The sequence below is a fragment of the Helianthus annuus genome, chromosome 3 (genome assembly GCF_002127325.2).
Source record: "Helianthus annuus cultivar XRQ/B chromosome 3, HanXRQr2.0-SUNRISE, whole genome shotgun sequence".
Classification (NCBI taxonomy): domain Eukaryota; kingdom Viridiplantae; phylum Streptophyta; class Magnoliopsida; order Asterales; family Asteraceae; genus Helianthus; species Helianthus annuus.
In genome coordinates, this window is record NC_035435.2 from 22,088,109 (window position 1) to 22,099,587 (window position 11,479).

The following is an 11,479-nucleotide window of genomic DNA, read 5'->3' on the forward strand; positions in this document are numbered from 1 at the left end:
AGCAAACCATGGTTGCGTATCAATAGTAAGTAAATGCTCATCTGGAAAAGTTTCCAGAATATCGTGTTCAGGTCCTTCGATCTCGTTCACCACTCGTGACAGGTGGTCTGCCACCACATTTTCGCTTCCCTTCTTATCTCGTATCTCCAAGTCAAATTCTTGCAATAAGAGGATCCACCTGATAAGCCTCGGCTTTGCATCCTTTTTCTCCATAAGATACCTGATGGCAGAGTGATCAGAAAACACAATTACTTTACTACCACAAATATAAGGTCTAAACTTGTCTAAAGCATAGACAACAGCAAGTAGCTCCTTTTCCGTGGTTGTGTAATTCAACTGAGCATCCGCGAGAGTCTTGCTCGCATAATAGATTGCCACCGGTTTCTTGTCAACTCTCTGTCCCAAAACTGCACCTACTGCATAGTCACTAGCATCGCACATTATTTCAAATGGAAGTGACCAATCAGGGGATTGTAGGATGGGTGCTTCAACTAACTTTTGTTTTAGTGTCTCAAAAGATCTTTTACAATGCTTGTCAAAAACAAATGGGACATCTTTTAACAAGAGATTACACAACGGTTTTGTGATAACTGAAAAATTTTTAATGAACCGTCTGTAAAATCCGGCGTGTCCGAGAAAGGAACGGACGCCTTTGACACTTGTGGGTGGTGGTAAGGTCGAAATTACTTGAATTTTTGCATGGTCCACTTCAATCCCCTTAGTCGAGACAACGTGTCCCAACACGATGCCTTCCTGAACCATAAAATGACTCTTTTCCCAACTTAATACCAGGTTTGTTTCGACACATCTTTTTAGCACTCGTGACAATTGTTCCAAACAGGCCTCAAAAGATGTGCCAAAGATTGAAAAATCATCCATAAAAATTTCTAAAGACTCCCCGACCATATCTGAAAAGATACTCATCATACACCGTTGGAAGGTGGCCGGGGCATTACACAGTCCAAACGGCATTCGCCTAAACGCAAAAGTACCGTAAGGACAGGTAAACGTAGTCTTTTGTTGATCATCAGGATGAATAGCAATCTGATTATAACCTGAATAACCATCAAGAAAACAGTAAAATTTCTGACCTGCGAGCTTTTCCACAATCTGATCAATAAAAGGAAGTGGGAAGTGATCCTTTGAAGTTGCAGCATTCAACTTTCTATAATCTATGCAAATTCTCCACCCGGTTACCGGCCGGGTGGCCACTTCCTTACCGTCTTCACCTGTAACAATCTGGATGCCCGCCTTTTTAGGCACCGTCTGTGTCGGACTCACCCAAGTACTGTCCGATATGGGATAGATGATCCCTGCATCCAACCACTTTAAAACTTCCTTTTTCACAATTTCCCGCATGTTTGGGTTCAGTCTTCGTTGAGCATCTCGAGCCGGTTTTGCTCCCTCCTCCGTGATGATCTTGTGCATAACAATGGATGGACTAATCCCCTTGAGATCAGCGATTGTCCACCCAATTGCAGCCCGGTTGGCTATCAACACTTCCATCAAAGCTTTTTCCTGTTCAAGTGACAAATTGGAAGCAATAATTACCGGTAGGGTGTTGTTGTCGCCCACAAAAGCATACTTCAAATGCTTTGGTAATGTCTTCAACTCGACTTGTGGAGGTGACTCAAGTGATGGCTTCAATTGAGTGTCAATATGATCTGGTAAATTCTCGACTTGGTGTGTCCAAGTCGGCTTCAATTCCTTAGCAGCCATCACCTCCAACTCTTCTTCTGCATATTCCAATTCCACCTCTATTTCTGCCAAATCCCTGTCACAAACAAAACACGTCTCTATAGTGCATTCCCCACTTTCGTGAGGATAACACCCGTCAATAATGTCCGCCATAAAGCATTCATCATTGACTAGAGAATCAGATGCACGGGCAAAAGCATTTAATCGGACCTTACGATTTCCAAATGTGATGTCAACCGTACCATTTCTACAATCGATTAGTGCATTAGCGGTTGCTAAAAATGGTCTACCAAGTATGACATTAGGTTGTTTAGTATTTTCAATTTGCACGTAGTCTAAAACCAAAAAGTCAACTGGGTAATAAAACTCGTCAACTTTGACAATGACATCACGTAAGATCCCCCGGGGTAGTTTTAACGTCAAGTCGGCCAACACCACGGTGGTGTCGGCTTGTTTCAATGGTCCGAAGTCGTATTGATCGTATAAACTTCCCGGTAAGATGCTAACACTTGCTCCCAAATCCAGCAAAGCTCGACTCATCTTAAATTCACCAACTTGAATGGGGATTAGAGGAGCGCCTGGATCTCGGAGCTTTGGTGGAAGATCGCCCGATAAAACGGCACTAACTTTTTCGGTTAAAGCTATCTTTTTTGGAAATTTGTTGTGCCATTTTTGGGTGCAAAGCTCTTTCAAATATTTTGCATACGCCGGAACCTGCTTGATCGCGTCTAATAACGGGAGATTAATTTTCACTTGTTTAAAAACTTCCCACATCTCATCCTGTTGTGGGCCCCGTTTATTGACAACTTTTGTTTCGGGATTAATTAAAGCCTTAGGGAATGGTACGGTATTACCCTCCATACCCTTCTCCTTTTTATCACCCGTTTCAGTATCTATCACCCTATTATTTTCAAGATTTTCTTTTTTATTCTTTTTAGGGCTACTAGGTTCCGGTTCCGCGTCGGACTCATTTTCCTCATCAACCTCCTCCACAACACCTTCAACAAACTGTGGAGGAGTCCCAACCTGATTATCATAAACTTTCCCAGAACGAAGAATACTTACCTGATTAACTCTGGCGTTAGACGAACTCCCTTGATGCTGTGGATTCTTCGTGGTATCACTAGGTAATCGACTCGAATCTTTTCTCCCTTGTGCCATCTCGGTCGCCAGTTGAGCGACTTGCTTTTCCAATGCTTGATGAGATTTAGCTTGCACTTCTTGGTCTTTTTTCATTTGCTTCAACATTTCCATAATCTCCCGATTGGAAACCTCCTCGTTTGAAGTATTTACCTTGCTTTGCTCTTGCTGTTGTTGATAACTTCTTTGGTTGCCCTTGTTGTAATTTCCTTGAGGGTAATTCTGATTATAATTCGATTGACGGTTCTGGTACGGCTGGCTTCCTTGATTCGGTACCTGAAAATGAGGATTCAATTGATTAGTATTACTATACCGAAAATTTGGATGATTACGCAAACCTGGATGATATGTGTTTGAATTCATATCATAATTCCTTTGCTCTCCGTAAACCATGTTCACGTCCTCCTCAGCCGCTACAAACTGACCCGGACATGCCTCCACCGTATGTCCCAAATTTCCACACGAATCACAAACCGGGTAAGTTTGCGTCGCGTGCACTGCATCCCTTTCGCCCAAACCTCGAAATTTCGCTAACTGGCGTTCCAATGCCTCCTTTTCTCTCTCTAACTGAGCAACCCTTGCATTAGAGGCTCCTGTACTTGATGGTGCCACAATTGGATACTTTTTATTCCTATCCGACTGTGCCTGCCTCTTCGAATCTGCTGCAACAATATCCAAATAATCCCAATCTACATCCACATGATTTTTCAAAAATGTACCCCCAGTGATAGCCTTAATATCCCGTCTATCCTCATTGGAAATCCCATCGTGGAATGCAGTGATCAACTCCCATCTTTGAATACCGTGGTGAGGACAATTACGGATCAATTGATTGAACCGTTTCCAAGCCTCGTAAAGAAGCTCACCCGGTAATTGTTGGAACTCTCTGATTGCTAATCTCCCCGTTTTAGTTCTTTGCGGGGTATAGTACTCATCCAAGAATTGTTGTTGCAGCTCTTGCCATGTATAAATGCTAGCATATGGCAACGATGTAAACCAATCCCTCGCAGCATCCTTTAATGAAAACTGAAACAATACCAACTTCACCTGATCTGGAGTGAATCCGTGTCCCGCAATCATCCCACAAACTGCCTCAAAATCTGCTATATGTGCATATGGCTCTTCATTACCTTTCCCGTGAAAGGTAGGTAGCATGTTCAGAATATGTGGTTTTGCTTCAAACGACCGTTCTACATTACCCGGTGCAACTGGCATCACTATCGGTGATGCATGCTCAGCAATATGTGGCCTGAAGTGGCTCTCAACCCCTCGAATATTCGGATCCGGGAAACGAGGATCTCTTTGTCTTTGTCGAGGTGCAACCGGTGCCCTATGAACCTGTGGCGGGGTCTGATAAGCATCTACTCCCCGTGGCTGTCTTGGTTGCTGATACATCGGTTGATTGCGATTAACTGGCTGATTTTGGTACCCAGCTGGATACCCCATATACCCATCGTTTATCTCCCATTCATCGTCTCCGTATCCATCATCCCATGTCTCTGTTCTTGCCCTTTGATCCATTTGCTCAAACATAGCACCCGACCGGTTCGGGTGTGGCACCAAGTTTGGTTGATTCACGGTCCGTAAAGGATCGGGCTGTGGTAATCGGCTTTCTAGAGAATAGAGTGGTCCACCAATAAAATGAAATTCTCCAGTTGGAGCAGAGGTTGGTTGGGTGGTCGTGCTTGATGATGGTGCAGTGGGTGTAGACTGTTGTTGTGGTTCAGATGTGAATGGAGGCGGTGGCATTGGTGGCAGTTCAGTAGTTGATGTTTGTTGTGGTGTTTGCTGTTGTGGAGTGGATTGGTTCTCTGATGGATTCATGGTGTCTTGAATTGCTTTTCCTTTCAAAGCTGAACGAAGAAGCAGATTCTGGCGTGCGGTCTTTTCAATTTCGGGATCGAACAAGAGCGGAGAGGATCTTCCTGAAAACCGAGTATGCATGCAAAAAGATCACCTGCACACAAGTAAACAAGAAAACAAAGCGTAATACCGAACAAGACAAAACGAAACAGAAAGAAATATTTTTGGATTTTTATGATTTTTTTTTCTTCAAAAACAATAAAAGAAACGACTACTACTAAACTAACACTAAGCGCACGAACTCCCCGGCAACGGCGCCATTTTGATGACTGTCGTAAGGGTCATGCAAAAACCTAAATAAGCTACGTAGATAGCGTAAGTAGGGTATCGTATCCACGGGGAATTTGTGGTCAGTGTCGTGTTTTTTAACTAAGAACTAAGTTAACTAGAATGGGGGTTTTGTGAATTTGATTATAAAAACTAAGAAACTAATTAAGAGAGTTGTAATCAATACGAGAAAGAATAACCTCTACCCGGAATCCCAATTACCCGTTTAACATCAAAACCTGTTTACTGATTCAAAACACCACATAGACATGGCCTCGGAATTAATGAATCTGATCAGTTATCAAGGATAGTTTTTAAGATTCACTATGCTACCTAATAACCCGTTCAATTGTATCAACTACCCGCCAGTTTACCAACCCGCTAACAACGCAAGAAAGTTGCCAATACGCTTAATAAACGACAAATAATTCAAACACAATAAACGTTTACCAAGAATCCAACACGAGTGGTCAAGCTGTACCAGTTACAAGAATCCGTAAACAAAGTTCAATGCAAAACTAAGCAAAAGTTCATCCGAGTAGAAGTTACAAGCGAATTAGCCGCGCATCATGGTCATTGTTGCTTCAGAATCTGCCAGAAATTGATTAAACATCAGCAGGCTCTTTGGAAGATTGAAGATAATGAAAAGAAATCGCCCAAAAATCCTCTACAACGTCCTCCGGCGGCTGTGTATTGAATAATCCCCGTTTTTTTCTCGAACTAGGTTAAAATCACACTTTTCCGCGCTGTACCACTGTCGCGCCACGTTACAGCTCACATGGACTCCCTCGCGTGGCGCGAGGGAGTATGGTTTGACTGCTCGTTGACTTCCACCTGTCGCGCCACGCGACACCTTACATAGACTCCCTCGCGTGGCGCGAGGGAGTATATTTTCCAGCATTTTCGCTTCCTCACTCCGTATTGCCTTGTAATACCCGTTTTCCAGCTTGAATGAGCATTGTGCTGCATTTACGCGCTGTTAAGCCTGAAAAACCCGACAACCAATAAGTATACAAATCACTATAAATAAACACACTCTAACGCGTAAAACCTACACAAACTATACATAATATGACATGTTTACACCCGCACATCAGATCTACTTGGTCGTAATCCTCCTTTGTCATATTTGGATTTCCTATCTTGGCTGTGATCAGACCTTCGTAGGACTCCAGAATAGAAGCCAAGAAACTCATATGCTGTCTAGCGAAATCAGTATTCAGGTTGGGAGAATCTTTCCAGTTCTGACTCAGATTGGATTTAGCTGATGAGGACGATGAATGATATCTTGAATCATAACTCGAAGATTTGTTCTTTGAAGAATCACCAGTGTTATCAGCACTAAATGTCGTACTGATCTTTGGTGCCTGATTGCTCATCAACATAATTTTACGATAGTACAGATCGACATTCTGTTGATAACTTGAACTGGTCATTTTATTTAGTTTCTGTAACTCTAGATCTTGACCTTCAACTTTTTCAATCAAACCATCCAAAGTGATTTCGTCAAACTTGGCATCATTTTTCAAAACTATCACAAACGTTTTCCAATCATCAACGTGCGGTAATGCCTCGACCAGTTTGTCGATAATCTCTTCTCTGTCCTTCTTGATTCCAAATCTTTCTAGTTTGATTTTCAAATGACAGAATCTTTCTATTATTTATTGGACAGTTTCTCCATTCATGCATCCAAACAGATCAAACTCATTTTTCAAGAGAAATTTTGTTTTTCTTTATATCATTTCCACCTTCGGCTTTCAACTTCAACGCTTCCCACATTGATTTGGACGTTTCACCATATTGAAGTAGGAACAAAATATCCTCTCTACCCGATTGTTGTAACAAGGTTATCATTCTAAGTTCGTTAGAGTGTTCCTTTTTATCTTTATCTGAAAATTCTTTAATTTTAAGTAATTCATTTTTATCATTTAACGGCTTTTTATATCTGAATGTTAGCATAACCGGACTATCATAAGCATAAGCTTGCGCCCAGTTTTCAAATCTAATGCTCCACCAATGGTAATCTTCTATATTCATCAGTTTCAGTGGCTTTTGATGATTTCCGTACACGTTATCAAAATTCAGACTTTCGGAAATTGCGTTTGAAACGCTTTTCGTTGTGGGTATTGTTTTGGTCGTAAATGCGTTGTAAAACGTGTTGTAAAATTCTTCCTCCATGATGTTCGAACTGTTAGTATTTACCTTGATTCACTACTAGAAAACTAGGCAATTGTCACCAAAATTTGCCACCAAAAAAAATGATAACAATTTTAGCCACCATTTTTCCACCAAAATACAAATTTAACCCATTCACCATGACACAGTAGCTAAGTGGTGGCAAATTTTACAACCTTTTATTTTCGGTCACAAATTAGTGAGAAAAGCCACAACTTTATAAGCGGTGTCTGACTTGCCACCGTAATAGTGGTGGCAACATCTAAAAATTTAGACGGATTAAATCTTTTTTATTAGGCGGGCTGCCGCTAAATTTTAATTTAAATTTCTTATTGTGCGGCGTTAATTTCTAATTAACCGCTCCACATTCTAGGGTTTTATAGAAAAAAAATCCCAAATCATAGTGAAGCATCTTGGCGACTCCTCCTCCCCTCTGAAGAATAGATGCTTTGAGTTCAATCACTACTAGTATACAAGCATCGATCATCAGGTAAATCATCAACTTAACTTTCGACTATGGCTTTGCATTTGTTCTATTCATGTTTTCTATTGAAACATTGTGATATAGCTCCGATCTTCTTTCAGTCAAAACATTATTTAAATACAAATGTGGAAAAGGGCTATTTAATTTGTCCAACCATAAATTCTTGAATTGTTAAGTAGTTCTCATCCTTTTCTATAGCAGCTTTAGGAAAATCATTTAAATGATGGGATTTCTTTTTATGATTGAGAAAGCTACAATCTCTGTTGGGTTATCTCTGTAGAAAATTAATTTATAAATTTATTTTTAATATATAATAGAATCTATTTGGTTAATATAAAAAAAATAAGTCTATTACATTTAAAAATTAATTTAGTGTTTATCGTTGTCCAAAGCATGATGGTTTGAGTTAATTCAAGGTATATGACCTTGTTGTTTTGCCAACAAGAAAATAGAATGATAAAATACATTAACAGAAGTAGGTACACCAACAATTGAAGAACATTATTTTTGTTTTTGAATTAAGACTACATGTAAAAAGTCTTCCACAAAAAAATAAGCTTGATATAGTTGATTGTTGAAACTGAAACACTTACAATATCCATATATAACTAGTATGGCTAGGTTTTGATGCATATTTTGTTGAGTTATCTATAATCATTCTAATACGAAGTAGGTTGTTCACGCGTTGACCCGAACCAAACACAGCAATGCTCAAACTCGGCTTAGTTTAAAACCATGCGGCTTGGTTCGGTCCGGATTTTTCGAATCAAGTGACTTTTTAATGCTCGAACTCGGTTCATTTTGAAACCAAGCAGCTCGGTTTTGTTCAAATTTGACCCGTTTAAGATAAAACATAGCCTAGTTTAACCCATGCGAATGTTAACTAGTTTGAAATTTTCACCCAAATTTGGACCGTTTAGTCATTATTTTTGCAAGCTTGTTTGATATATTAACTAATTATAAAGTTATAAATAAAGGTGAACATGTCAACCCAATCGAACCCAACATGTCCTGACTCTTGATCAACCCTAAAATTACACCTATTAATTTGTTTTGACTCTAAACAACAAAATTTAAAAAAGTTACATTTTCTGGTATTGTATAGGATTTGTAAATGAAGAATGTAATTGTTTGTATCTATTATTTTGTTCATTGTTGTTTATAAGTTTCTGATTTCTAATTTCTGTACTTAGGTTTTGGAGCAATACACTGGTCAATCCCTTGTCTTCTCCAAGGGTCAGTTTCGTTTTTTAGTTGCATTCATTTTGTTTGAGTTTATATCTTAAGTTGAAGTATTCTTTTCTGGGTTTATTGGCGGATTTCTATGCTTGTTCTTCTTGGTTTTGAGCTTAAATATTGCATTTTAAATTAGTAAATTAAATACAACATTATTAGACTATGGGGTATGGGGTGGGGGTTGGGGCGTGGGTTGGGTACAAATGCCCAAGTCACCACCCCGGGTGGGCTTGGGTTTCGGCGTGGCCCCTTGGGTGAGGGTTTCAGCCCGGGCGTTGGGCGGGCCTAGCGGTCTTTCGAGGTCGACTCTCATTGGCTGGGTTGGCTAGGCTATGGGTGACTAGGATTTAAATTTAAAAAACAACCGTTTGGCCAAGCCAAACCCATACCCCAACTACTATAAAACCCCCCACGCGGGTGACTAGGATTCTAATTTTGTATGTATTTTTATAATAATTGAAAAAAAATTATAACACGTGGCCAACCAACGCGGGCTAGCCACGCCCCGCCATACCGACCCAAATTTGATGAAGACTTATGGTCACGAGCTACTGGGGGTAAGAAAGGAAGAGTGTACGAGATAGGCAATGTCATAAAACACTCTGAGGTATGTTTATTCCTTTTTAGACTTATAAAATTTTCAACTATAAAAATATTTTTGTTTACTATTTAATATAAGTGGAATCACATACAACAGTAGTTCATAGTGAGATTTTAAACTTTCTTACCATTTGTGTTTGTTATGATTCTTGTAAACAAAAGGCAGATGGAGGTATTATGGTTTTTTCCAACTCAAGCTTTGAGTAGATTATAAGTCAACAAAGGTCATAGGCGCCCTAATTTCTCACCAATACTTGATTGCTTGTCCGCTTGTGTGCACTTCTATTGTTTTCCAATGTTATTGTGTTTGGTTTATGATATTTGTTTCAAAAGTCCAAGTACCCGAACCAATCAACTCACGATTGGATTTTGTTACTCTGCAACCAACTTCACCCGTTATCAGTTTTTTTTTTAATTCTGATTTCTTGATTCTATTCATTGGTTGTTTTGTAGATTGAAAGTTGAACTTGGTTATCAAGGAGCTTGTTAAGGAAAAAGATGAAGAAAAAGAAAGCTTAAATGGAATTATTGTGAGGTTGTTGGCTAAAAAGAAAAGGATAAGGTGGATAAAGATGTTATGCTCAATAGTCAATAGGATGTCACAAATTGAAGCTATGATAACAACTATGCTTCGAAGATAGGCTGTAAACTAAGTTTTAAATGTTTCAATATTAGGATAATTTTGGTATATAATGATTTAGTTTGTATTTTTATTAGAATGTTTATATTTTGAAACAGGAAAAACTGAAATACATATGTTTTATATAATATTGGGATTTTGTAATTTTGTTGGATTGTTTTATATAGTTTTGTAATTTTATTGAATTGTAATTTTGACAAAAAAAAAAAAAAAAAAAAAAAAACAGTATGGTGACAAATTCAATGAAAATCGGTAGCTAAATAGTACCAAAATGGTGACAAAAGAAATAGTTACAAATGAAAGTGGTGGCTAAATGGTGGCAATCTTGATGGCTAAATGATACCAAAATGGTGGCAAAAAATCGTCACAACTCGGATGCAAACAGGACCCGTGGCAACCTCGTAGCAAACAATGAGCGGTCACAAATAACTTTGACCGTCTTTTTGGTGGCAAAAATGTGGTAGCAAAATATAACAGTGGTCACTATTTGGTGACAATTGGGCAATTGACACGGGTGTTTTTGTCACCACAATTTCGGTTGCAAAATGGTGGCAATAGAGCAATTGCTACCGTTTTGTGACCGAAAATACGGTGGCAAAAACTCAATTTTCTAGTAGTGATTATCACCTTCAAACAATATCTTTCTATCATTTGTCGGACAGTTTCTCCATTCATGCATCCAAACATATCAAACTCCTTTTTCAACAGAGAAATTTTGTTTTTCTTTATATCATTTCCGCCTTCGACTTTCAACTTCAACGCTTCCCACATTGATTTGATTTGGACGTTTCACCATGTTGAAGTAGGAACAGAATATCCTCTCTAACCGATTGTTGTAACAAGGTTATCATTCTAAGTTCATTAGAGTGTTCCTTTTTATCTTTATCTGAAAATTCTTTAATTTTAAGTAATTCATTTTTATCATTTAACGGCTTTTTATATCTGAATGTTAGCATAACCCAACTATCATAAGCATAAGTTTGCACTCAGTTTTCAAATCTAGTGCTCCACCAATGGTAATTTTCTATATTCATCACTTTCGGTGTCTTTTGATGATTCCCGTACACGTTATCAAAATTAAGACTTTCGGAAATTGCGTTTGAAACGCTTTTTGTTGTGGGTATTATTTTGGTCGTAAATGCGTTGTAAAACGTGTTGTAAAAGTCTTCCTCCATGATGTTCAGACTGTTAGTATTTACCTTGATTATCACCCGCAAACAATTTAAACGTATTAATTCAAATTTTGTAAACACTTAAAATTTCTTAAAATGCGCGAATGAGAAATAATTTGAAGTTTGCGGATGAAGAATGAAGATTGATCTTGATTCATTTGAAATCGTAACAAACTGATCTGTAGATTATGAATCCGTTAATGT

General features: G+C 38.8%; 1 long non-coding RNA gene across 1 annotated transcript; it reads left to right on the top strand.

Moving 5' to 3' along the window:
• The first annotated feature begins 7,374 nt into the window (after positions 1-7,374).
• On the top strand, positions 7,375-10,250 carry LOC110928787. Its single transcript, XR_002586683.2, has 3 exons — positions 7,375-7,633; positions 8,821-8,863; positions 9,917-10,250. It is a non-coding gene; the product is annotated as an uncharacterized LOC110928787 (long non-coding RNA).
• Positions 10,251-11,479: the final 1,229 nt, after the last annotated feature.